Consider the following 24,620-nt stretch of genomic DNA (forward strand, 5'->3'; position numbering starts at 1 on the left):
GTTTTGTCAAAAACAATCATGCAAGTGTATGTAAGATAAGTTTTTGAAATAATTCAATCACAATTATTTCAATCATCATTTATACAAATATCTAACACTTTAAATACATAATAAATCATTTAAAAACATATCACATATACTTTATGAAATAATTCAAAACTTTGAATCAATACACCAAACCTTTTTGTTCTTGGCAAGAACATCAAGAACAATGAAGAACATCCATGAAAAACCCAAATTTTTCCATGAACTTTTTCCACCCAAAAACATTCCAAAACCATTCTTACTTAAGGGAAATAACATCTAACCAAACTAGGGTACTTAGGGGTTCCAAAGAACACATTAAAACACTTTTAACAAGTCAAACAAGAACCCAAAAATTCACCCTTTGATTTTGGCCGAATTTTCCCAAAAGCATGGCACCAAATTTTAGCTCCAATATTCATGCTCATATGAACAACATCTACAACATTTGAGATAGCAAATTTTCCAACAAAATTTACTTTCAAAGAAGCAAGAATAAAGCTTGTAACAATTACAACTTTTAGATCACAAACTTATGAACTACAAAACACAAAAGGATTCACCAACTACTAGACCTAGGCTCTGATACCACTTGAAGGATTTATTTTGTAAAACATGTTCATTTGAGCAACATCATATAACATGCAATTAACAATTAAAAGGCGGAATCATGCTTGTATGTACTCAAAAACAAAACATGACCATGAAATTCAAAGCCTAGTAGATTGGTGAACCAATAATCAACTCAAAAACAAAGTGAGTTGAAATTAATACCTTTGTAGATTCCTCTTTGCATAAGCAAAGGCTAATCACCCAAAGAGATAAGGGCCTTCATTCCTTGCTTCTTAGATCCATGGATTTGGATGGAAGAATAGGTTCTCAAAGTTCCCAAAATTGAGAACCTCTAATTCTCGACACCAAGGTTCGATTGTAGAAGAAATGAGTGACCTTGGAGTAGTAGGATTGCTAGATGTACCCTCCAAGGTGTTGGCCTCTTTAGAGAGAAAATGGAGAGACAATTCTCACCTATTTTCCCCAAAAATAAACCCATTTTTCACTTTATGAATATTTGGCTATAAAATCATTTATATAGTCACTTCTTTAAGTGACCTAAACAACCAAAACCCTAATTCATTTCATCATGGCTGGCCATTTAGGGGATTTTGGGCTTTTGGGCTTTAATGAATCTTCATTCATTAAATTGTCATACAACTTAAGTTAATGGGCTTGACGTTCGAAGCCCATTGGGCCTTAAGGTCCAAAACTATCCCGAAGTCTTTAACGAACTTATTCGTTTGATTAATTAACATATTAATTAATCCTTGCCATAAATAAATGATTAAACCATTTAATCATTCTTACTCATTTCCGTTTAATCTCCAATCTCCACCTTTCACGGTGTGCGATCCATTAGGTTCCTTTTAGCGAGGTAGTGGGCGATTAAAACCATTTTACATCGATTGTGAATTGAAACTATTTTCAATTCTCCCTTTAGTGATTATACACGTTTAGGGCTTCCACAAACCATGAGTGACACCTAGCAGCATATCATGGTTACCCAAGCTAATCAGAAGAGGTTAGAGAACCTATTCAGTTCGAGATTACAAATGCAATACGGTCCTTCTCTAATCTAATACTCTTGACCACATTGTTTGGTTTGATAGTTTATTTTCTCATGTCTACTATCCAATGTGTGTCTTGTGCTTATATGATTACCTTGAATGTGATTCGGAACGCATTCCCTAATCTCATTCATACTCTGGCCAGAGATTCAAATCATATCAGAGAGTATTCTCCCTCAAACGGTTTGAAGGTTAGAGATCCCTTGTTGCGCATTCATTTGTCTCCATAGCTAAGCGGCTTGACCCCAACGATGCCGTGGACACCCTCCTGGTGGGATGACTTTGACATAATCAAAGATCAAGGTCTTAACCACAAGACAACTATGATGCCTCAGGTCAAAGGACTACTTTGCATTATCCCAACCATGAGTTCTCATGTGACATGGAATATGAGAACTCTTCGTTGATCGCGTTCAGTGAACTCATTCTCTATTGAGCACCTACCGTACTTGTCTTGATGTCACACACACCAATGACTAGAGACTAATCACTCTCCCTGAGAGAAGACATAGTACGTACCGATCTTGACGGACTGTCAATGCCCAATTGGCAATCCTATGATCAGGAACGTTTAGGATGTGTCTACGAAAGAATGGTCTCAAGAATCTAACTTCATTAGATTACATTCTCCCAATCACATATTCCTTGGACTTTATCGTTTAAGCATATAACATTTATATGAGACGGCTCAAACAATAATCTATGCCCTTTATATGTTAAACTAGATTAGTTTAACATGTGAAATGTCCGTAAAGTATCATCACATGATTGGCTTTAGGGCACATTTCCAACAGGGGGGCCATACTTATTCTAGGAGTGATCATGCTTGGTTAATCCGCATTGGGTGATCACTGCCTAACAGTTCTTTAGGTGTGACTCTGCTTGGTTAATCCGCGTTAGGGGTCATTACCTACTTGATTATCTTGACCCTACTTGGTTAATCCGCATTGGGGGGTCATTAGTGGTCATGCTTGGTTAATCCGCATTGGGGGACCATACTATGTATGGATCATGCTTGCTTAATCCGCGATGGGCGATCATTATGGCCATGTATGCTTAGGAGTGATCATACTTGGTATAATTGCGTTGGGTGATCATTGCCTATGATATTAAACTATGTATATGGTTCTGCTTGGTATATCCACGTTGGGGGACCATATGCATTATAGAAGTGAGGAAGATTAATTGTACTTGGTACATTTGTTGGACGATCATATTTTAGTTTGGTTTCGTTGAGAGGTTCGGAACCCGATGTTGATGGATTTCATTGAGTGGTCCGAAATCGCATCATTTGATTCATTTGAGACAACTTCAAAGATGTAGGCTTCGGCCGAACTGTATCGCTCTAACCTGCATTCGATGAATTGTATGTGTTATTGATTGATGTGATGATTGGATGGTGTTGGAATGTATATGTGTGGATGAATGACGATATGACTAGAGAATTTTTATTGTGCTTGTTAAATGTTCCTTGAGATGCTACATATTTGAATTGTGGCATTATGGTGAGACTTATTGGTTTATATATTGAATGTCCTAGTGTAGTAAAGGAATCCAAGTAGGAAATGATATAGAGTTCCTTGGTTAAATTCGTGAAATGATATGTTACTATTGATTAACATAAGTAAATGCTAAGATCATATATCTTTGATTCATAAATTGATTGATTGACGGGATTATGGAATGACTTTGGTTATGGTTGTTATTATTCTGAATGTTTTAGTTGATCAATGTGGCTTGAGAATAATATGAGCTTCACTAGTTATTTGATATGTTACATGATGTGGATGGAAGTAAGGTGTTGAAAACATGGAAATTATATGATGGGTGGAACGAGAATCTTGAGCAGCATGTTGATTTGTTTTGTAGCCTGAACTTGGTAATGTCATGCTTGTCAAGTTCTAAGAATTGATTTTAGTATGCTACGTATTCCTGTTAGAACGCACTGGAATAAAGGTCTAAATTGGTGAATGGCGAACTACGAATGGCTTGATCCCTATTTAGGGTACGTAGGCAGTCTAACGAGGAAGTTGGATGCAACCATAAATTGTACGAAAAATGCTATGAAATTTAAGTCTTGATCTATGCTTTGTACATATCCCGGAGGCGGGGTATGTTAAATATACGAGTTTTTGGTGACGTCACGTGTCGATCCTAGACGTATGTTGGGATCGGGGCGTAACAGAGCTTCTCCCTAATAGGATAACGGGAGACGCCCATCGAGTAAGGAAGCATGGACAACCTCCAGAAGGTGACGGTTCTTGCACTCTGCAACCCCATTTTGTTGTGGAGTGTATGGACATGTAGTTTGATGAACAATACCATGATGATCCAGAAAGGCACGAAGTTCAGAGTTCACATACTCGCCACCATTATCACTTATGAGAACCTGTATTTGTGACTTATACTGTACTTGCACCATTTTGTGCAATTTCTGGAACAAGGAAGTAACTTTACTTTTTGACTTCATCAAACAAACCCAAGTCATACGTGTGCAATCATCAACAAAACTAACGAACCAATAAGCACCACCAAATGTAGCAGCTTTAGATGGTCCCCAAACATCAGAATGGATTATCATAAATGGAACAGAACTTTTTGTCAAACTGGACGGAAACGAAGTACGATGACTTTTAGCTAGTTCATAAACACCACATTTAAAGCTAGAAACATCATTCTTAACAAATAGGCTAGGAAACAACCTCTGTAAATAACTGAAAGAAGCATGTCCAAGTCGGCGATGCCACAACCAAACCTCCGAAGCTTTATTCCGCTCCCACCGAGATCCTTCCACAGTAACAGCTTGAGTCAACACCTGGGTATGGTTCGATATCAGCTCCAAGTAGTAAAGCCTCTCTTTTCTGATACCATAACCAATCGTCTTGCGAGTCCAAATATCCTTAAAACACACAAAAAGAAGGCCAAAAAATAACAAGACAATGTAGGGCAACGGTTATTTGAGCAACAGATAATAAATTATAATCAAGAGAAGGAACAACAAGCACGGTATCAAGATTAAGGGTATCTGAAAGGGAGACAGCACCTTTCCTAATAATGGGGGCAGGATTACCATTGGCAACACTTACAACAGTTTTGGTGAATGGTTTTAGGGTTTGTACCTGTCTAGAATCACAAGTCATATGTTCAGTAGCACCGGATTCAATTATCCTTGTATTATTCGTAACAGATGTAGAAACCTTTAAAGCCTTACCATCGTTAACTGTATGTTCAGAATGTACCTTAGTTTCAACAATCAATACACGCGGCTTATTACACTGGGGATCACGAGTCTTGTCCCAATTAACAGGATAGCCAATAAGTTCGAAACAACAATTTTTGGAATGTCCTCTCAAGCCACAATAAGGACAATTGCTGGATGGATGATAGTAAGAACCACGGGTCCGAGCAGTAATGATTTCATTGCGAGCCATTTTAATTGTAGTGTGTGGGCCACAAAAAAAAACAAAAAGCAACTCAAAAAACAATGCTTTTCCCTTTTTTTTTTTTTTTTTTTTTCCTTTTTTTTTTTTCATTTTTTTTTCTTTTTTCTTTTTCTTTTCTTCCTTTCCAACGCAGCAACTCTTCTGCGTTTTCCTTTTTCAATTGTTTCATTTCTTCAGTCCGCACAAATACTACGGGATTGTAGCAGATGGGATTTGTGCAAGCAAAAAACTTGCAGCAAATGGTTTGTGGACTGGTGCGATAGTGGGTGCGAGCAAGTTCAGTGGCGGATCAGACGTGGCTGGTTGGTTCAGGTAACGAGGTTCGGCAGCGGAAACGATTGTCGGGTTCGGATTGCAGCAGGCGACAGCCAACAGTGGGAGATATGGGGGTCTGAGTTTTGGGCTTCAACACAATGCGTATAGACTCTAGTGCGACGAAGCAAACAAACAGGTGGGTTCGATCTAGAAACGACGGCGTCGCTCGCTGGTTATACGGCGCACAACACAACTGGCGGTGTGGTTGATGATCGGACGGCGTGCTGCACAATCTGGCCATGCGGCTTGTGATCTGGATTCTGCACACAGCAGTGGGGGGTATTTTTTTTTTTCCTCTTAACCTAGGCTCTGGTGCCAATAAGAGAATGCTCTTTTTGGAATAATTGTATGTTCTATTCATCTCTCAAGGAGGGGTTTATAAGATGTTACAATCCTATCTATCAATAAGGAAGAAATAATTTACATAAAAACATATTAAACCAAGAATCCTAAGATTACAGGAATACACACAAAAAGTCAACGGAAATTATTGAATTTGAATAGAAACATTAACATCTGATGTCAAAGTATTAAATAGCCACTTTCGCTCGAGACAGTCCCAAGTATGGGAGCCCCCCATACGAGATACAAACAAAGCCACATGATTTTGTTTGCGTCTATACTTACATTTACTCTGTAAAAATAGGTTAGGTCGGTTGGTAAAGACATTGTATTTGCCGCGTTCTTACATTCAAGTTTAAAGTCTTCTCTCGTATATTATAGCTTATAATATCGTCTTACCAAAACTAAGGATACTTATTTTTAGTGGGATATATTTTGCTTAAATATGTATGTTTGCAAGATTAAATGAAAACCTCCCAAACGTATGGGGTTTAATTGAATTCTAACCACCACACCACCCTCATACAATTAGGGCAAGAGGCAAATTTAGGAGGGCTCCTTTCAATCATTCTGTACCCCTGCATTTTATTGTGATTCAATGAAGCTCCCAGTTAATCAACTGCATGGGCATGTCGGTAGCCCCAAAAATATCCTTAAGTACAAGTATAACAAAAGCTTTATGACGGATCGCTCTAAAATTGAAACCTCAATCTTGAAATTAACTAGTCCATCGTTCCTAAAATTGTTTGGACAATACTACATTTATTCGAGTGTATTTTACATACTTTGTTCTAAAAATCCCCGCCTAGCACTGCCTAGGTCCCGTCTTAGCGCTAGGCGGCTGGTCACTGCCTCGATTAATGCACATGCGTTTGAAAATTAAGAAATGGCGCATATACATGCTGAGGCACCCGCCTAGCCCGCCCACACCCGCCTAGGTAACCACCTAGATTGCGACTCACTTAGAAGAAAATAGGTAACTTTTATTTTGCATTTTATTTTTTTCAACTTGTTGAATACTTAAATAAATACACATCATCTACTTGTTCCCTATGTTTTCATAATGTTTCAATACTTCATAATATATATATATATATATATATATATATCATTCTATTTTGTAGTTTTTGATTAAATTACATATATTGAAGTATAAAATGACACTTATTTACATGAAATATAGTAGATTTACTTAAATCTGTCTAGTCCGCCTAGGCTCCGCATAGTCGCCTAGGCGCTAGGCCCCAGCCCGTCGCAGACTAGCATCTAGCGTCTTTTAGAACCTTACTTCAACGAGATTTGTTGCTAGAATTTAGTAGCTCAAAATTGTCTGACAATATAACATTATTTCAGACAAAACTTAAACGGTGTAAATGATAAGTTTTTTTTTCTCTGAAAAAAGAGGGACAATTGGTGGCAAGACACGGTTATCCACCATTTCCAGGGACTAGGAAGACTCACAAATTTCAATCTCTCCATGGCCATAAGTCTGCTTCCACACCAGCAGCAGGTTTCGAACCTGAGACATTCAACTTCTAGTTTTAAGGAAACCTCGTAATATGTCTTTTATCACTGGACCATCAGCTCGTGATTGTATAAATTATAAGTTCGAAATAAAGAAACTATGCAACAATTGTCGGGCCTTGACCTTGCTGGCAATTGGTGGCATCGGGTCTGACTTCAAGTAATAGAAGACTGGGCCCACCACGTGCATCAAAGTGAGCCAAACAGCTCCAATTTGGGCGCGCCACATCCGTTGGATTTCCATTGGTTTGTTGATCCGGACCGTTAGATTTCCAATGGTAAAAGAAAATTGGAAAAAAGATGCTGATGTACCACGTAGCGCTTTGTGGTGCATCTGATTTCAAAAAAAATGAAAATTTCAACAGCCAGAATTAATTTAGTGGTAAAAAAATCTAAAAACCTTACAAAGTTCACGCTTGAACAAAAATCAGAGCGAATATTACTAACAGATAATGACATGTAGCGCAACAAAAGTAACTAAAAATCTCATCAAAAATCTAAACTAATAATGACATGTGGATGATAAAGCCAAGAAAATATTGAAAGAATAAAAATATATTTGTGAAGAGTAATTCAACTTAGCCTTGCCATTTCTTTTCAAACGGATAAACTTGAACAAGTACAATTACTGTCTTACCCTTGCCCTCCTAAAAGCTAAAACGAGTGAACTTGCTCAGGTACACTAAAGCATAATAGCAATTCTACCATTGCATCCATCTCTTTCTTTTTTCAGTTTCTATATATCATGTTGATTTCTGAAAAAGCAGCCCTGCTCTGCTTCACTGGCAGCTTGTCTACCTCCTCTCCCTCTAGTCAAACTGCCTTACGGTTCCATGTTCCTAAGTCCCCGACCACTTATTCCAAAGTGCAAGACCTTGTTCCAGAAAAAAATCAGTCAATTATTCTAGTAAGCTTTTGCAACTCCACTGTTGTCTTTCTGAAAAAAATATCATCTTCAGATCCCTTTCTCATAATCCATCAAGTTCGAGAATCTAGATTATTAAAATGTATTCCAACGATTAAAGTTATTATAACTTTTAAAGTGGGCTCCTGTTTGTAGCTATTTGATCAAATTTTAATGGTCTGAATCCCCGAACTTGATGAATTAAGAGGAAGAAATCCGAAGAAAATATCTTTTTCTTTTTCTGCATCAACGTGAACCCTCATGTCAGTACACATGCAAATTAACCCTACTCCACATATACATCCAAATAATAATAATAATAATAATAATAATAATATCGGAAGGAAATTTGATTATTTACAATATAAATGATTATATATACATGACCCATATTTTCTTCATTTATTTTTGAGGTCACATTCACGGGCCACAAAAGCCTCAAAATTCGACAAACAAGATGATGTATGAAGGATTTATTTTAGATTAAGATCACATAGGAATAGATCGCAGATAAGGATAGGAGATGTATATGCGTGCAAAACTATATATTTTGTGGGGGCATATTTTACTTGTTCCCTTTGCCAAGTTTCTTCTCTGATCTGCTTGTCCTCCCACCCACATGAATATATGTTTACCTTTCTTGTTATCTTCTCCACATGGAGTGCTACTCTATATTCATATGGGACGTTACATGTGATAGTGTTCCTTTGAAGCTCCTTTCAAACAAGTCGAAGATATTCAACAAGAAATTAAACCACATCCCATTCCCATTTGGTTATGACAATTTGGATTTTTTAAGTGAATTTTTTATATATATAATAGGGATTTCGATATTGACACACCCTAACCCGAAGACTAGGACGTGCTGGCCGTCACGTGAGCGTGACGTAACCATAAACGCAAGCGGAAACGATTAAATAAAATACGAGTAAACGAAAACCACTAATTGCAGTTATTTACAACCTAGCATTCTATGTGCATAAGAGTGTACTAAACACACATAAACAGAGCATAAGCGTCTAGGTGCAGTCAAGTAGGACCATAACTAATTTACAACACCCTCGGGTGAATCCTACATTTATTTAGTCTGTCAGAACGCCAAAGCAGTCCTCGTAGGCCACCAACGCCTCAACTATCAACTAGAACCTGGAGGGGCGAAAAATAGAAAACGTGAGTGGGCGAAAATAAAGCTTTTCCAAATCATTTCATAAATCCACATTTATAACCCCTTTTTGAAAAACCTGTATACTTTCCCAGAAAAATAGTATATAAGCATATATATATCTCAACCATCTCAATCATCAATCTCATGAACAGATTCAATAGAAACGTGCCATGTCAAATTCAACAGTTTAGTATGAATGCATCAATACAAATCAGGTGGAAAGATAAATCAACCGGAGACCCTGCAATGGTCCTGTACGGCTGAATCTAGAGCTCAAAATATCATCTAGCCGGAGTCACCTAGTATGACCTGTACGGCATTACACTGCACATAAGTCGGAATTACCTAATGTAATCTGTACGACTTAATGGCGTAATAATATGCTCTAGTGCTTTTCTCATCAATCATTTGTGCATATAATCTAAGGTCACCTACCAGTCGGAACCCCTCTAATGGTCTGTACGACTGGCATGTCGGAACCACCCCCGGTGGTCTGTACGACTAGCATCTATTTGGATCCAAGGTGAGCATGCGATGCAGGGTGAATAATATAAGCACTAATACCAAGGTGCAGTTTATGAGCTCAACATATCTCAACATCATCATAACAGTAATAATACTCACCTGATACTCACATGTGCGTCCACCGCACCATTTCACATATATGCATCATACAACAATTCGTAATATTCATGAAATTCTATGCATGGCAACCAACTATATTCCATATCACAATTCAACATACTTTTCATTTAAGTTGATTTCTGGGGAAATCAGGTATATAGGTATATATATAGAAAGCAATTGCCCACTCACTGGTATGTCGCTGGGTCGTAACCCCCTTGACGCCCCTGGATATACTCCTCCTCGCTATAAGTCTCACCTTCCAAAAATTCCAAAAATCGGCCAAACGTCGAACTCAACGATCCCGACGTCCAAAACTTCCAAACGTTACACTCCGAGCATCCTTGGAACTTCCTAAGACTCGCTGTGATCTTAGTTTGGCCTTAAACTGGTACCTACGTGATCGTGAAGTCCTCAGGAGTGCAATGGTGGTCTTAAATGGAACGTTGGTACAAGATTGTGGTGGTTCTTGGTGGTTGCTGTGAGTTCGAGAGTAAGAGAGAGAGAGAATGAAGTCTGAGGAAGAGAGAGAGAGTGACTGAGGAGATGAGAGAGACAACAAAACGGGAAATGGGGAGGGATTTAGGGTATAGGACCCCACCTAAAGTCCAAACACAAAATTATTAGTCCAAGTTTAAGTCTAACTAACAATAGCTTAGGAACTTTAGATAAAACTAAATGTCAAATTTACGCACCTTAATCCCGTTTAAGGTCACTTTTGTAATTTCACATCCTCGGTATTAGTAGTTCCGGGACGGGCTGTGACAATCTCCCCTCCTTATAGAATTTCGTCCCCGAAATTCCAGTCACTAACCAGTATCAAAACTCATAAAATAGCCTCGGATACATATCCCTCATCCGTTCTTCTGTCTCCCATGGGCTTCTTCCGTTGTATGGTTTCTCCACAATACTTTTACCAAGCTCACTGTCTTATTCCTCAAAGTCTTATCTTTCCAATCCAGTATAGTCACTGGTTCCTCGTCGTACGTCAAATCCGGATTAATTTCCAATGGTTGAGGAGGAATCACATGTGAAGGATCTGAAACATAATGCCGAAGCATCGAGACATGGAACACATTATGTACCTTAGACAACCCTGGAGGTAGCTCCAACCTGTAAGCAACTTCACCAATCCTCTCAGTGATCTCATAAGGTCCAATGTACCTGGGACTTAGCTTTCCTTTCTTTCCAAAGCGAACCACCCCTCTCCAAGGCGATAATTTCAAAAATACATAGTCGCCCACATTATACATTCTATCCGTGGTATGTCGATCCGCTAGGCTCTTTTGCCTATCCTGGGCCACTTTCAGGTTAGATTTAATTACCTGAATGTTCTGAGTAGTCTCATCCACAATCTCTGGGCCCTCAAGTATTCTTTCACCGACCTCTGACCAACATAATGGAGTACGGCAAGCTTTTCCATAAAGTGCTTCAAATGGAGACATTCCAATACTCGAATGAAAACTATTATTATAGGCAAACTCCATCAAATCCAAGCGATCATGCCAAGAGTCACCAAATTGCATTACAGAGGATCTCAACATATCCTCGAGTGTCTGAATAGTTCTCTCTGACTGACCATCTGTCTGTGGATGATAAGCTGTACTGTAAAGCAATCTAGTGCCCAAAGCTTCTTGAAAAGCTATCCAAAACTTAGAAGTAAACCTCGGATCTCGATCAGATATGATATTCACTGGGACACCATGATACTTTACAACCTTCGAAATGAATAACTTAGCCAACTTATTTAAAGGATACTTCTCCCTTACTGGGATAAAATGTGTTGATTTGGTAAGTCGATCTACAACCACCCAAATGCCATCAAAACCATTTTGTGTACGAGGCAGCTTATACACAAAATCCATCGTTATATTCTCCCATTTCCACTGGGGAACGGGAAGTGGTTGCAATCTTCCAAACGGTTTCTTTCTTTCAGCCTTAACCTGCTGGCAAACAATACACCTACTTACATACTCCGCAATCTCCCTCTTCATACCCGGCCAATAGTAAAATGGTCGAATGGTATGATACATTTTAGTTCCCCCTGGGTGCATAGCATAAGCCGAACAATGTGCTTCATCCAAGATTTGTTTCTTCAGTTCCTCATTATTAGGCACATACATTCTGTTCTCTTGCATAAGCATACCATCTGATCCTCGGATCTTGAGATCTTTCTTCTTCCCTTCATTTCTTAAACTGATCAACTCTTGGATTTCTTCATCCAACGATTGAGCTGCAAGCACCCGATCAATTAAAATTGGCTTGACTTGAAAATTGGCAAGAAAAGCTTCGCTTTGCTCTTCCAATTCTAACTCTACTCCAGTAGATCTCAACTCTGCCAGAAGAGGAACACGACTGGCATACAAAGCGTTAAGTCGCCCTTGAGGTTTCCTACTCAGAGCATCAGCTACCACATTTGCACGACCCGGATGGTACTCAATCGTGCAATCATAATCACTTAACAATTCCAACCATCTTCTCTGACGAAGATTAAGATCATGCTGAGTGAAAAGGTACTGAAGGCTTTTATGATCTGTAAAAATCTTACATTTCTCGCCATAGAGATAATGTCTCCAAATCTTCAAAGCAAACACAATAGCTGCCAACTCAAGATCGTGAGTCGGATAGTTTCTTTCATGAGTCTTCAACTGCCTAGAAGCATAGGCAATCACTCTACTATGCTGCATCAAAACACAACCCAAACCATTCAAAGAAGCATCACTGTAGATCTCGAAGTTACCATTATCATCAGGAAGTACTAACACCGGTGCATGAGTAAGGCAATATTTCAATTGCTGGAAACTTTGCTCACAACTTTCATCCCATTCAAACTTAACATCCTTCCTGGTTAACTTTGTTAATGGCAAGGCAATCATAGAAAAGTCTTGAACAAACCGTCTATAATAACCTGCCAAGCCAAGAAAACTCCGCACCTCAGTGACCGTTCGAGGTTGTTCCCAATTTTCCACTGCTGCTATCTTTTGAGGATCCACTTGAATTCCCTGAGCTGATACCACATGTCCCAGAAATGCCACTTGATTTAGCCAAAACTGACATTTACTAAACTTGGCATATAATCGGTGTTCCCTCAATTTCCTTAACACCAAGTTAAGATGTCGAATATGGTCTGATTTCGACTTAGAATATACCAGGATATCATCAATAAAAACAATAACAAACCTGTCAAGATATTCCTGGAATACTTCATTCATCAATCTCATGAAAGCTGCAGGAGCGTTTGTCAATCCAAATGGCATAACCAAAAACTCATAATGCCCATAACGAGTCCTGAAAGCCGTTTTATGAACATCCTCATCCTTAATCTTTAATTGATAATACCCAGATCTCAAATCGATCTTAGAAAACACACAGGCACCTTTGAGCTGATCAAACAAATCATCTATACGAGGCAAGGGATAACGGTTTTTAATTGTTACCCGATTCAATTGCCTGTAATCAATGCACAATCTCAAAGTTCCATCTTTCTTTCTTACAAACAACACCGGAGCTCCCCAAGGTGAAGAACTAGGCTGAATGAAACCTTTATCAATTAACTCTTGCAATTGAATTTTCAACTCTCTTAATTCCGCTGGTGCCATTCTATAAGGAGTCAATGATATAGGGTTCGTACCTGGAAGTAATTCAATCGAAAACTCCACATCTTTATCTGGAGGCAATCCAGGTAAATCATCTGGAAATACATCAGGATAGTGTCTGACTACTCCGACTTCCTCCACACTACCGTAATCAACATCATTCAACACCACATGTGCTAAGTATCCCTGACAACCCTTGGATAACAACCCTTGGAGACGGAATTGTCCATATCACCAAGCCAGTTCCACCATAATTGTCTATACAAACCATGTGGGACAACACCATCAGCTTAAAATTGTGTTGTAACGAGGAGAATAACTTATTACATGGCATGGATATGCGGTGACATGACATCTTATGTTAAGAAAATAAGGACATATAGACATATAGACATATAGACATAAATTTACACATGTCTTTATTTCATTAGCACGGGACGCAATCGTAGCAGTGTATTAAAGGCTTCAAAATTAAAGATTAAAAAAATATGTACCAATGAATTAGATCTGTAATACGTGCAAACGGATTGGAATATTGAGTTGCAACAAGGAGGACATGATCTTTCTTTGGCCAAATTATATTTATACCCTTGTGGTGTGGTTCTTCAGATATTTCGCTTAAAAGGGATAACTAGTTTCAATATTTGCAATTGAAATCGTGTAATTTGCGCAAGCTTTCAATTAAGGACAATCCATTATATCATGAAACGAGATTTGATGTTCTGATCACAAGATAAAATAACATATGGAATGGCAAATTGACCATTAATTAATTCGGAGCGTGGTAATCAGTACATTATACATATACTAAAACCCAACACAAAAATTTACTGTTCATTAACAGTGTGATTCCCTTTTTGCCCCTTCTTGATTTGTTTAATTTAGTTTGGACCATTTTACACGTGTTGTCTCTGGTTCGTTTTCCTTTTTGATTTTGCTCTGCTTTTTCGGCCCCTGTCTCCCATTTTTGCATCTCTCTCTGCTCGAGCTGGTTAGCCAGTCTATGGAAATTTCGTCTTTCTGTCGTCGTTTTCACCGCTTGCTATCAAAGGTTTTGTCTGCTGCTTTCTGATTTGTCAATCGTTATTACTGGGTTTTTAATTCTGTTTTAGCCGCTGCATCTGTCCTTTTCTTGGTGAGTTTTAGGACTTTCTCGCTGTCGTTCATTCCATTTTTTTTATGTTGAATTTCCACATTTGCATGGATTTTATGTATGAATTTCTTTTTTGTGCATGTCCTTAGACCCCTGGACTGGATGTATGATTTGGTTTTGTTTTTATATCAGGAGACGTGGATGTCCGTTTTTTGGGAAGCCTTCTCTGCGTATGTGAAGCTAAGGAACAGGTGGTCACATCGGAGGATTATTCGGTATTTGCTGTGGCGTTTTTCGTCTTTGTGAAGGTATGGTGCCAGTATGATTGTTTATGGTCAGAGTTAAACATTAATGGGTTGTGTTTATTGTTCAAGGTTTTCTGCAATTGTAAACTTATACGAGCTAGAAGCCCTTTTTTGCAATTTATTTGGGAATTTCTCTCTCACACTCTTGCAGATCCCTCTTCACATTTTTTGCCAGAGAATCAATGTCGCCGGCCTCTGTGCCCACCAGCCATCACCACTTTAGTATTACACATGAAACTTAGGACATGCAAAGTATGTATGTCCCTCAGATCTCATATTCTTTCATTTACTTCAAATTTTTATTAGATTTTACAGAAGCATTTATTTCTATGTTTGTCTTGGTTTATTTTGTTCTTGGTGTCTATCAATTGGTGACAAATTTGGCATGTGATATCTCTCCGAAGACTTATGCGAAGGTTAACTGTAACCTCATAGCTTCAAAGGTACTGCCTTTTTTTAATCTATGTTGTTAGATTTTTACTTTGTTTTTTCGTTTTTTTAATGTTTAATTGATAACTTGAGATTTTCTGCTAAAAGATTAGGATTGAGGGAATTTGAGAGGGATGGATCACATTTTGACATATGAAGTTTGTGTAATTGATGCTTATGTGTGGAATAAGGTGGTGAAAGCTGCCTCTAAGCATTTCAAGAAAAAAGAAGATCAGATGGATCATGTGATGTTCTTCACTTATTTAAGCATTTCAATTGGTGACAAGTTTGTGTAATTTGTTAAATTCGTTTAATTGTCTTCCTAATATGCATTAGGAGTAGGAGTGACATTACTTTGTAGAAGAAATATGTTCTTTGGTTATTTTAAAATTAATTATGTGTGAATTTACTTGGAAATGTTCATATGAATTTGGCATAATAGCATTTCACTGTTTTTTTTTTTTTCAGACAACTTGGTGGAGATCAGATATCTGATGTGTTTGATCAGCATCTCCATGTTGCTTTGAGTAAGCGCCTCCTGTTTATATGGAAACACTAATTGAGTAATGTGAAATATGTGTAACTGTTGAGTCATGTTTCTTTAAAATATTATTTATAAGTATACAGTTTCAGAGATACGCACATTTATATGTATAGATTAATAATCGTACGGTAGTCCAAACCTTTAGTTTTGTGTTGAATATCCATAAAGAAAAAACCATTTCAAACTAATTTATGCTTCCCAAAGATACACTAAAATCATCTTTTCAATTTTCTTCCCACCAAACAAACAAGTTAAACAAGATGAGAAGAGATTAATTAACTAGAAGTCCAAATTTCTAAACCCACTAAAAACCCTCGAGTCAAACAACAACAAACTTTCTTTCACTAAATGGGGTCGGTTGTATAAATCTTAGAATGTCATTGTGCATGAGTTTTGTGCAAAATCTTTCCTCAACTCCAAGTACTTTATGTATTTTTAAAAGTCTATTTTCAAGTCTTCATAGATTTTTCTCTACCCATTTTGCCTTGAACCTCTGTCTCATAATGGTATTTTCTAATCGGAACATATGTAGCTATAGGTCTTCATTTCACATGTCCAACCACCTTAATCGATTTTCTCTCATCTTATCTTCAATTGCGGACACTCATACTTTATCTAGAATATCCTCGTTCTTAACCTTATCATTTTTTCATGTGCACACATATCCAACAAAGCATTTTCATCTTCGTTGCACTCATTTTCTTCACGTGTTAATGCTTGACAGCCCAACATTCCGTGTCGTAAAGCATTGTTGACCTTATTGCAGTCTTATAAAATTTTTCCTTGAGCTTTAGTAGCATACGAATGTCACACAACACACCCGATACACTTTTCTACTTCATCCATCCAACTTGTAAACTATGGTTGAAATCTCCATCCAGTTATCATTTCTTTTGCAAGATGATCAAAGATAACTAAAGGGTTCACTCTTTGATACTTTCTGATTTCCAATCCTTATTCTATCTCATTTGAAACCCAATTTTCATTGAATTATTTCGTATACTCTGTATTGAATTACTTAAGTAAGTAAAGACCTTTAAATTCCCACTAAAAATCCTCGAAACAAATGCAAAATTCCAGATTGACGTTCACATGCACGGTAGACATGGCTATGTTGTTAACTTGGTGAGCTATAAATCGGAGATCATTTTTCTAGGGATCCTGTGATTTCATTCGTTCATCATATATCGTGCAGTCAGTTTTCGTTAGGTATTATTTATAATTAATTTTAAATTTTAAATTTTAAAATAATTTATGACCGTACAATAATTTATGACTATACGATGTAAGATGAATGAATGAGATTACGGGATACCTAAGATCTCTAAGAAAATAATCCTTTTCCCTATAAATCAAGCAAACAATGATGAAAGCTCACATGGTTGCGAGTGCGTCTCACGCTCTAATCAGAGATCATAATCCAATGTCAGGCTGGTCCCGCACACATCAAACCTCTGACTCCCACCACCTACGTGGGAAAGAGTTATTGGTCCACGTGTAAGGTCTTGTCCAAAATAGAATCAAGAGTGAGGTGGGAAGCACATGGGGCGCTAAATTCGTGGACGTGACCCATGACGTGGGGGTTCAAGGAACATTTTTATATTCTTCTACATTATTTTACAAAAAATGAATTTTATTTCAAACATCCTAATGATTAAGGAAGTTTGTCTCAACAATTTTGGTAGTAGACAAGTGAGAATGTATCAATTAAAAAGGTAAAATCTCGATCACAAAATTCACAAGAAAAGATTTGGCTTTTGCTAGAAATTAAGCAACATGTTATTTCTAATTTGTTTCATTAAGACTATAATTTTATATGCTTCAAAGCTAAGTTCTAAAATGATAATTTGGTATCAAGTAGGTGTTTTATAATAGTTTCTGAGATTGACATAACTTTTTATTTTGATTTATAAGATTTGAGATCGATAGAAGTAGTCATGAGTTTATCAATCATCAATCATTTTGACAATTCTGTAAAAAAATATATGTTAAATAAGGACAAAAATGATAAAAATATTTTCAATTTAATAAATAATGGGTTAGAATGATTTGACAAAATTGAGAGTATTTTTTTTTATTTTATCCTTATTTAAGGAGGTTTTCACGAAATTACCAAAATGATTGATGATGGACAAACTCAAAGTTCAATCTCAGAACCAAATGAAGAGTTATATCAATCTCAAAAACTATTTTGATTATAAAATCTTTAATTAGTTAAGTATATTTACTGTAAACTTCAAATCTTATGTTCACTTTCATTTTGTAAAGAATTGAATCTGTGCAGCATTTATACATTGAGATTTTTTTTTTTTTTTGGTAAACATTTATACATTGACATTTAAACGATAATAAATAGTGCAGACTCAACACTACTATAAACAAATCACAACTAATTATAACAACTACAACTACTCTAAAACCTGTTCTGGTGTGATTGATGTCCAAGAGCAATCAATAAGCATGCATTACACCCTTCACCTCTCCCTAATATCGCGTCTATAGGAAAAACCATCATTTTTTGCTTTAGCTAATATAAGGGGTGGATTCGTGATACTATTTTTTACATTTGACATACGTTTTTTATGTGGCATACTCTGTAATGTATTTTAACGATCTGACTCGTCTATCTTTTAGAACATCATTCATAGATCATCTTACAAAAAATTAAACAAATCCAAAACTATTAAAACATTCATTTGTAGTGAAGAGAACAGTTATACAAAGAAACCCTTTATCCAACGGTCGTATGAGTTTCAGATTTGGATGTTTTTTTGGTAAACATGATCTTTGAGGGAATATCTAAAATATAAACGATTCGGATCATTAAATTGCACTACGGAGTGGGATCTACAAAAATGTGTTAAAAGTCATGTAAAAAGAGTAATGTCACGTATCCTCCCATATATATATGTATATATTTGTACTGTACTAATATTTTACTTTGATAATCAGAGTTATACCAATTGGTGAATTTCTAGGTGAGTTTAAATCTTTTGCAAAGGCTCAGCATTGCCATCGATGTTGCTTGTGCTCTTGATTAGTCGATTATCTTCATAATCATTGTGAAACATCGATAGTTCATTGTGATCTGAAGCCAAGTACTGTTCTTTTGGACAACATGTTAACTAGACATGTTTATGACTTTGATTAGCAAGGTTTCTCTCATAACTGACCAGTATAAAAGCTTCAACAAATCAAACAAGTTCCGTTGGAATAACAGGACATTGGTTATGTGGTTTTAGGTAAATATTCACATCCTCTCCACAATATCCTTTTTATTTATTTTTAAATTTTGCATAATTCAACTATTTTGTTCTCAGTTTGCTAACAATATTTTATGATGTTTGAATGGCAGAGTATGGTATGGGAAGTGAGGCGTTTATAACTGGATATGTCTATAATTTTGAAATTCTCTTGCTAGAGATGTTTACAGAGAAGAGACCCACTGACAACGTGTTTAATGGAGACTTAAATCTTCATGTTACATTTTTCAATCAATGTTGTTGAGTCTTGAGCCTCCATGAAGTTTAAAAATTAAGAAAACTTGATTTCACTAGTAATTGTTAAAATTTAAAAAAAGGAAAACTAAAGAAAAAAAAACTTGAAAACTTTGAATGTTAACCAAAAATCATATAATAACTTTATTTAATGATTAGAACAAAAATCAACATTCAACCGGTGTAATCAAAATGGCACAAACAATAAATTTTCAATTTTGCCCCTCATGGCATGCCCTTCCCCGTTTAATGTCTCTCTCCCCCTTTAACGATCCTCCATCTTTTCTCTGCTATTGCTTTTATTTCCAATTCAATTTCACTTCCTTTGCAATCTCTCTCTCTCTCTCCAGCCAATCTCTCTTTCATTTTCAATTCGAATTCCACCGGTTCACAAATCAATTGAATCATCGAATCTGATAAGCCCGGGCAAGCAGCTCAGTATCGAGCCTCTGGAGCTCAGTTTTTCCTGTCAAATAGTACGCTCTCTTCTTGTTTCGGCTTCTTGTTTAAAAGATTTGCATATTTCTGATTTCGTTCCTGATTTCAATTCATGGTTTCTTTATTTTGTTATTGAATTTCTCCAATCGAATTAAAGATGAAGGTGAAGACTCCGGCAACCGGAAGCTGGAGCTGCTAGGCTTGGAGGGCAAATGACAAACGAGGAGGTCAAGAGCTTGAACAGACGGTCAGAGCTGTTTCTTCATGCTTTTGCTTTTCAATTTGTTAGGTGCTTCATTTGGAACCTCCTTTTTAATACGAGGGATGAGTTTTTATTATCTAATCATCTCTTAAAATTTCTTTTAATTACTTTTCCAGTACATATACATCTTAAATAGTTTTGTCGCAATCATCCAATTTCCATATGGGTTTGACCTCTTTTCATTGTTGACGTGGGATTCTAACTTTGTGAATGTTGATCTATCCCGAATGAGTTTTTAACTCGATTAAACTATAATACTATGTTTGATGTGTTCTGGATGGAATGAGTGGGTTGGGGCTTGTGGTTTTCAAATTTCATTACAGGAAGTTGTATTTGGGAATAGCATTGCATTGTTGTTATGAATTCTAATCTTGATTCTGAACAAACAAGCAAACAAAATCGTCAAATGTTTTTACATTTTTAGGATTGTTGGCAAATTGCTTAGCTGAGCAGGATGCACCAGCCTTTTCCTGGGCGACTCGCATTGCCTCACCTACATTTAGGTGCCTGATCATAGTTTTCTGAGACCTTTCTTTTTCCCTTTTGTTGTGGTTTGGATTGGGGGATGGTGTTTGTCTAAGCATTTAAAAGGTAATTGATATCCCATGTTTGACATGATAAGTGAAATTATTTTGGAGCTCAAATGGTAAGCTTGTGGATGAATGGTTGATATAATGGACAATTTAAAAAGTTTGATCCTTATCCTACCTTAACAAATACGTTCATTCTTATTAGTTCAAAGCATTCAATCCCTTTAGACTTCGGTCTTGGATCAGGAGGAATTTTGATCACAAATCTATTTGCCTTTATGGTCACGGTGATAAGTTAGAAAAATTATTTATCTTCTGGTTACTTGTTACATTGCCAACGTGGGTGGGTGTACGCTGGGTGGGTGTGAGAGGGCTCGGGAAGAGGGAGGTCCGAGAGTGAAAGGGAGAGTACTTGGGAGGGAGAGACGGGAGAGGAGTGAGAGTGATAGAGAGCTGAGGGAAAAGTAAGACACGCGGCCAAATGGGAGAGGGGACCAACATGGATGGGTCCCACAAACACAGATAAAATATACAATATTTAAAATATCCCTCAAGATTCGTAGTTTCATAAGATCTTCGTTTTAGCTCCAAACTGAGATCCGTTTGCGCCTACGCGTTTGTTCTATCGAGAACTACAAGGATACGCTGAGAGAATGGATCCTATGTCTCTCTAACCAAAGGCCAACGATAATGAAAAAACTTTGCATCTAGGGCATTTTCGTCAAACCACGTTTTTAAAATTAGTAAAATTGTAAATGTAGGGACGGATTGTCACGTAATTTTCAAGTAGAATGCACAATGGTTTAGTAAACCTTTCAAACACCCAACGATATAAGAACAAGCTCATCAATGCATCAATACACATGCTATATAGGAAAAAGGAAGATATAAGAGATTTTGCATATTCAAGATGAAATATGAACAAAGACAAAGAACTTGACATTAAAAAAAAAACTGATTAACTTTCAATTTCTACCGATATTATGTTCCCTATTAATATGAGATGGTGTACAAGATCTTCAACCTAATCAAAATTTCATACCCACATGAATGGTTGATGACTCTTTAGTCAACCTGCTACCCGAATCAAGGTCAGACCAAAACATGTTCTACAAAAATGTATAAAATGGGTTTTCACATTTCGACTCCATGAAATTGATTTTCTCTTAAACCTAATGAATTGCCTAAATGACTCAATGATATACACAAGTGTGCACCTGAACATGAAACTCCACATGATGCACACAAAAACTCAATTCAAATCTCGAATACCAGTTGGGTCCTACAATTTGCAAACAAACAATGTCAAACACGGAAAACATTGAGAATTAAATTAGCAATCGGCTTGAACACCAATAATCAATTTACTTACAGGCACACGCCGAAACGCTTCGTCAATCTCTTCTTTTGTGAGACCCTTCTTCTCGAAAAAATACCGTCTGTAAACAACAAGAGAGAGCCCCTAACTTTCGGGTGTGAAAGGAATTTCACAACATTTTGCACTTGTTCCTCCCTCATTGGTTCGGAATTCACAAACACCAACAGTGTAGAACTTTCCTGAGCGGGCTCTACCCGATCATCTTGCTGACCCACAATTATGAGTTGAGCAAGCCCTGCTGCTCAAGTTAACAACCACTATTATTATTTTCACATAAATTAGACTGCAGTTAATTTTGCAGAAATTGTGATTTCTTTCATAGGCCATCAATTCATTCAATCAATTCCACCAGGAACTAAATTTCCCTAAGCAAATTTTCAGTAAATTAACAAAAAGAAAACAATAATTTACATAACTAATAGAATATTCAAATTGTTCATTAAGTTTGCAATTGCATACTTCCTCAGAAACTATAAAAAGCCGTACCCAGTGGAAAATAAATAATAAAATTAAAGTAAAAAATGAAACAAAATTTAAGGAAATAAGAGAGAGAAAGAGAAACAGAAGGAGAGAGATGGCACCTGGGTTCTGCTCTTTGTCCTTCATGATGTTCCTAAGTCCAACTGAATCACTCAGCAGACAGAAAAAATACAAGAAAAAGTAAAAAAAATGAAAAAAATAATCAACAAAAACAGAATAAAGGCTTCTAATTGACAATAAAAAGCTTCTAATTTAAGGAAATCAGCCATCAGCAGCATCTCGGCCGGCCTCCTATTAACCTCAAACAAGAACACAGTCCTTCATACAAATCTCGGTTAATTTGATTCTATGAAGCAAAATCCAGATAAGACTTGAACATAAAAGCAAAACTCATCGAATCAAAATCAGCAATGCACAAACCCCAGTTTTTGTCCATCTTCTAGTACCTTTTGCAGTCGCTCTTCAAGCCATCTCTAATGATGGTCAGAACCATCTGCAACTCCTGTTTATCGGTGGAAGACTGGTCGAGATCGTCTCAGGCTTCTCGAACTCTTCCTCGTCCTTCACTTCCTTGTGGTCACGAGGGTAGCGCCCTCGCCGTCGTTCACGATCATACCGGGCTTACAAAATGAGAAAATAGCAAAGAGAAAAGGATAACAGACTAAGCAAACAGGGAAAGGTATTGCAGTCGGGGTAAAAGCGGAAACTCACTGCTTGGTTCAGTTTTATTGGACTGGTTTGATTTTGGATTTGTCATAACCATTAAATAAAGTTAATAAATAATTTTTTATTAAAATTCAAAGTTTTAAAACTCGTTTTATTAATTTTCCTTTGAAAAAAAGGTTTTTTGGAAGGTTGAAAGGTTTTTTGGAAGGTTGTAGGTCAGTGGTGGGATTGAATGGATGCCACATTAAAGGTTCACATCCAGGAGAGATTTTTCAATGCGATTGATACATTGGATGGTACACAATGTGTCACTATACAAATGGTGAGATATGTGTACTAAAAAGTTAGTAACTTAAAAAATAAAAATGTTCACTACTTCTATTAAAACACGTAATGTACCACTTTTGTACTCATCACAATGAAAAATTTCTCCACAATATGTGGTTGATTTAGCAAAACACACATGTACATGTAGAAGGTGGGATCTCACTGGAATTCCTTGTGCCCATGGAATTGCTGCAATCTATAGAAAGGAGGACGATCCATACAAGTGTGTTCATTCTTGTTACAAGAAAGCAGCATACTTGAGAGCCTACAGTACTCCTTATATCCATGCCATGCATAGTCAAGAATTTTGGCCACCTACAAATCACCAACCCGTTGCACCTCCAAAGTATTATAAGCAAGCTGGTAGGCCAAAGAAGGTGAGGGCAAGAGAGCAAGCTGAGCCACAACCACCATCAACCTTAAACAAATTGCCTAAATGCTTCAGCAAGGTCACTTGTGGAATGTGTGGCAAGAAAGGTCATAATCGTACAACACGCGGGAAGAGGCAACGACAAGCTTCACAGGTTAAAGTAGCTTAATGGTTTCACTTATCGGCATTTTTAGTCACATATGGTTGTTATAAATTGGGGAAGATCATCTCATAGGTAGGGATGGGCAAAATATCCCGTTCATTTAAACTTCACGGTTACGGTTATGAGTATAATCGTTTATCCGTGAAATTTAAATGAGTGATTATAGATATTAACCGCAGTTATAAACAGGTAACCGTTTACCCATTTATTTCATAAATGGATGGTTATGGCCACGTTGATTGCCATTTGGCTGCTGCTGCTGCTTCATTATTGTTAGTATTTTTTATTATTTCTGGTGATGATCCGATGGTGTTCGTAAATGGTGAGCTTTTAGTGATTACTGTTTATGAAATTTTAGTAGTGGTCTGAGGGCTCAAAACATCATTTTTTTTTTTTGCTCTGGTCGACCATCGTGTGAGTGACTGCCTAATTTTTTCAATAAAAATAAATTCTATTAATTTGTTATACATGGGTTAGTAGATAGAAAAATATTATACACATGGGAAAAAATGTGGATAACCTTTCTTACGTGTAGACGGGTGAAAAGGAATAACCTTTTGTTATGTGTAGACGGGTGAA

General features: G+C 37.0%; 3 long non-coding RNA genes and 1 pseudogene across 7 annotated transcripts; 3 read left to right on the forward strand and 1 right to left on the reverse strand.

Moving 5' to 3' along the window:
• The window catches only part of LOC139189414 (probable LRR receptor-like serine/threonine-protein kinase At3g47570), a 34,592-nt pseudogene extending 15,155 nt beyond the window's left edge, over window positions 1-19,437 (forward strand).
• LOC103422472 (uncharacterized) lies at window positions 14,471-16,074 on the forward strand. Of its 5 annotated transcripts, XR_011572764.1 has the most exons (6): window positions 14,501-14,694; window positions 14,845-14,960; window positions 15,109-15,209; window positions 15,362-15,400; window positions 15,495-15,631; window positions 15,855-16,074. It is a non-coding gene; the product is annotated as an uncharacterized lncRNA (long non-coding RNA). The 5 variants fall into 5 exon arrangements; XR_011572766.1 differs by lacking the exon at window positions 15,495-15,631 and having other exon boundaries at window positions 14,471-14,694; window positions 15,109-15,213; XR_011572765.1 differs by lacking the exon at window positions 15,855-16,074 and having other exon boundaries at window positions 14,471-14,694; window positions 15,109-15,213; window positions 15,495-15,791.
• Window positions 19,438-19,661: 224 nt separating the features above from the next.
• LOC103422471 (uncharacterized) lies at window positions 19,662-20,290 on the forward strand. The gene is made up of 2 exons (XR_527407.4): window positions 19,662-19,903; window positions 20,023-20,290. It is a non-coding gene; the product is annotated as an uncharacterized lncRNA (long non-coding RNA).
• A 1,309-nt stretch (window positions 20,291-21,599) lies between these two features.
• LOC139189161 (uncharacterized) lies at window positions 21,600-23,237 on the reverse strand. The gene is made up of 4 exons (XR_011572767.1): window positions 22,962-23,237; window positions 22,617-22,658; window positions 22,030-22,273; window positions 21,600-21,939 (listed from the first exon to the last, which is right to left on the reverse strand). It is a non-coding gene; the product is annotated as an uncharacterized lncRNA (long non-coding RNA).
• Window positions 23,238-24,620: the final 1,383 nt, after the last annotated feature.

This window comes from Malus domestica, chromosome 11 (assembly GCF_042453785.1).
Source record: "Malus domestica chromosome 11, GDT2T_hap1".
In the NCBI taxonomy this organism is placed as follows: domain Eukaryota; kingdom Viridiplantae; phylum Streptophyta; class Magnoliopsida; order Rosales; family Rosaceae; genus Malus; species Malus domestica.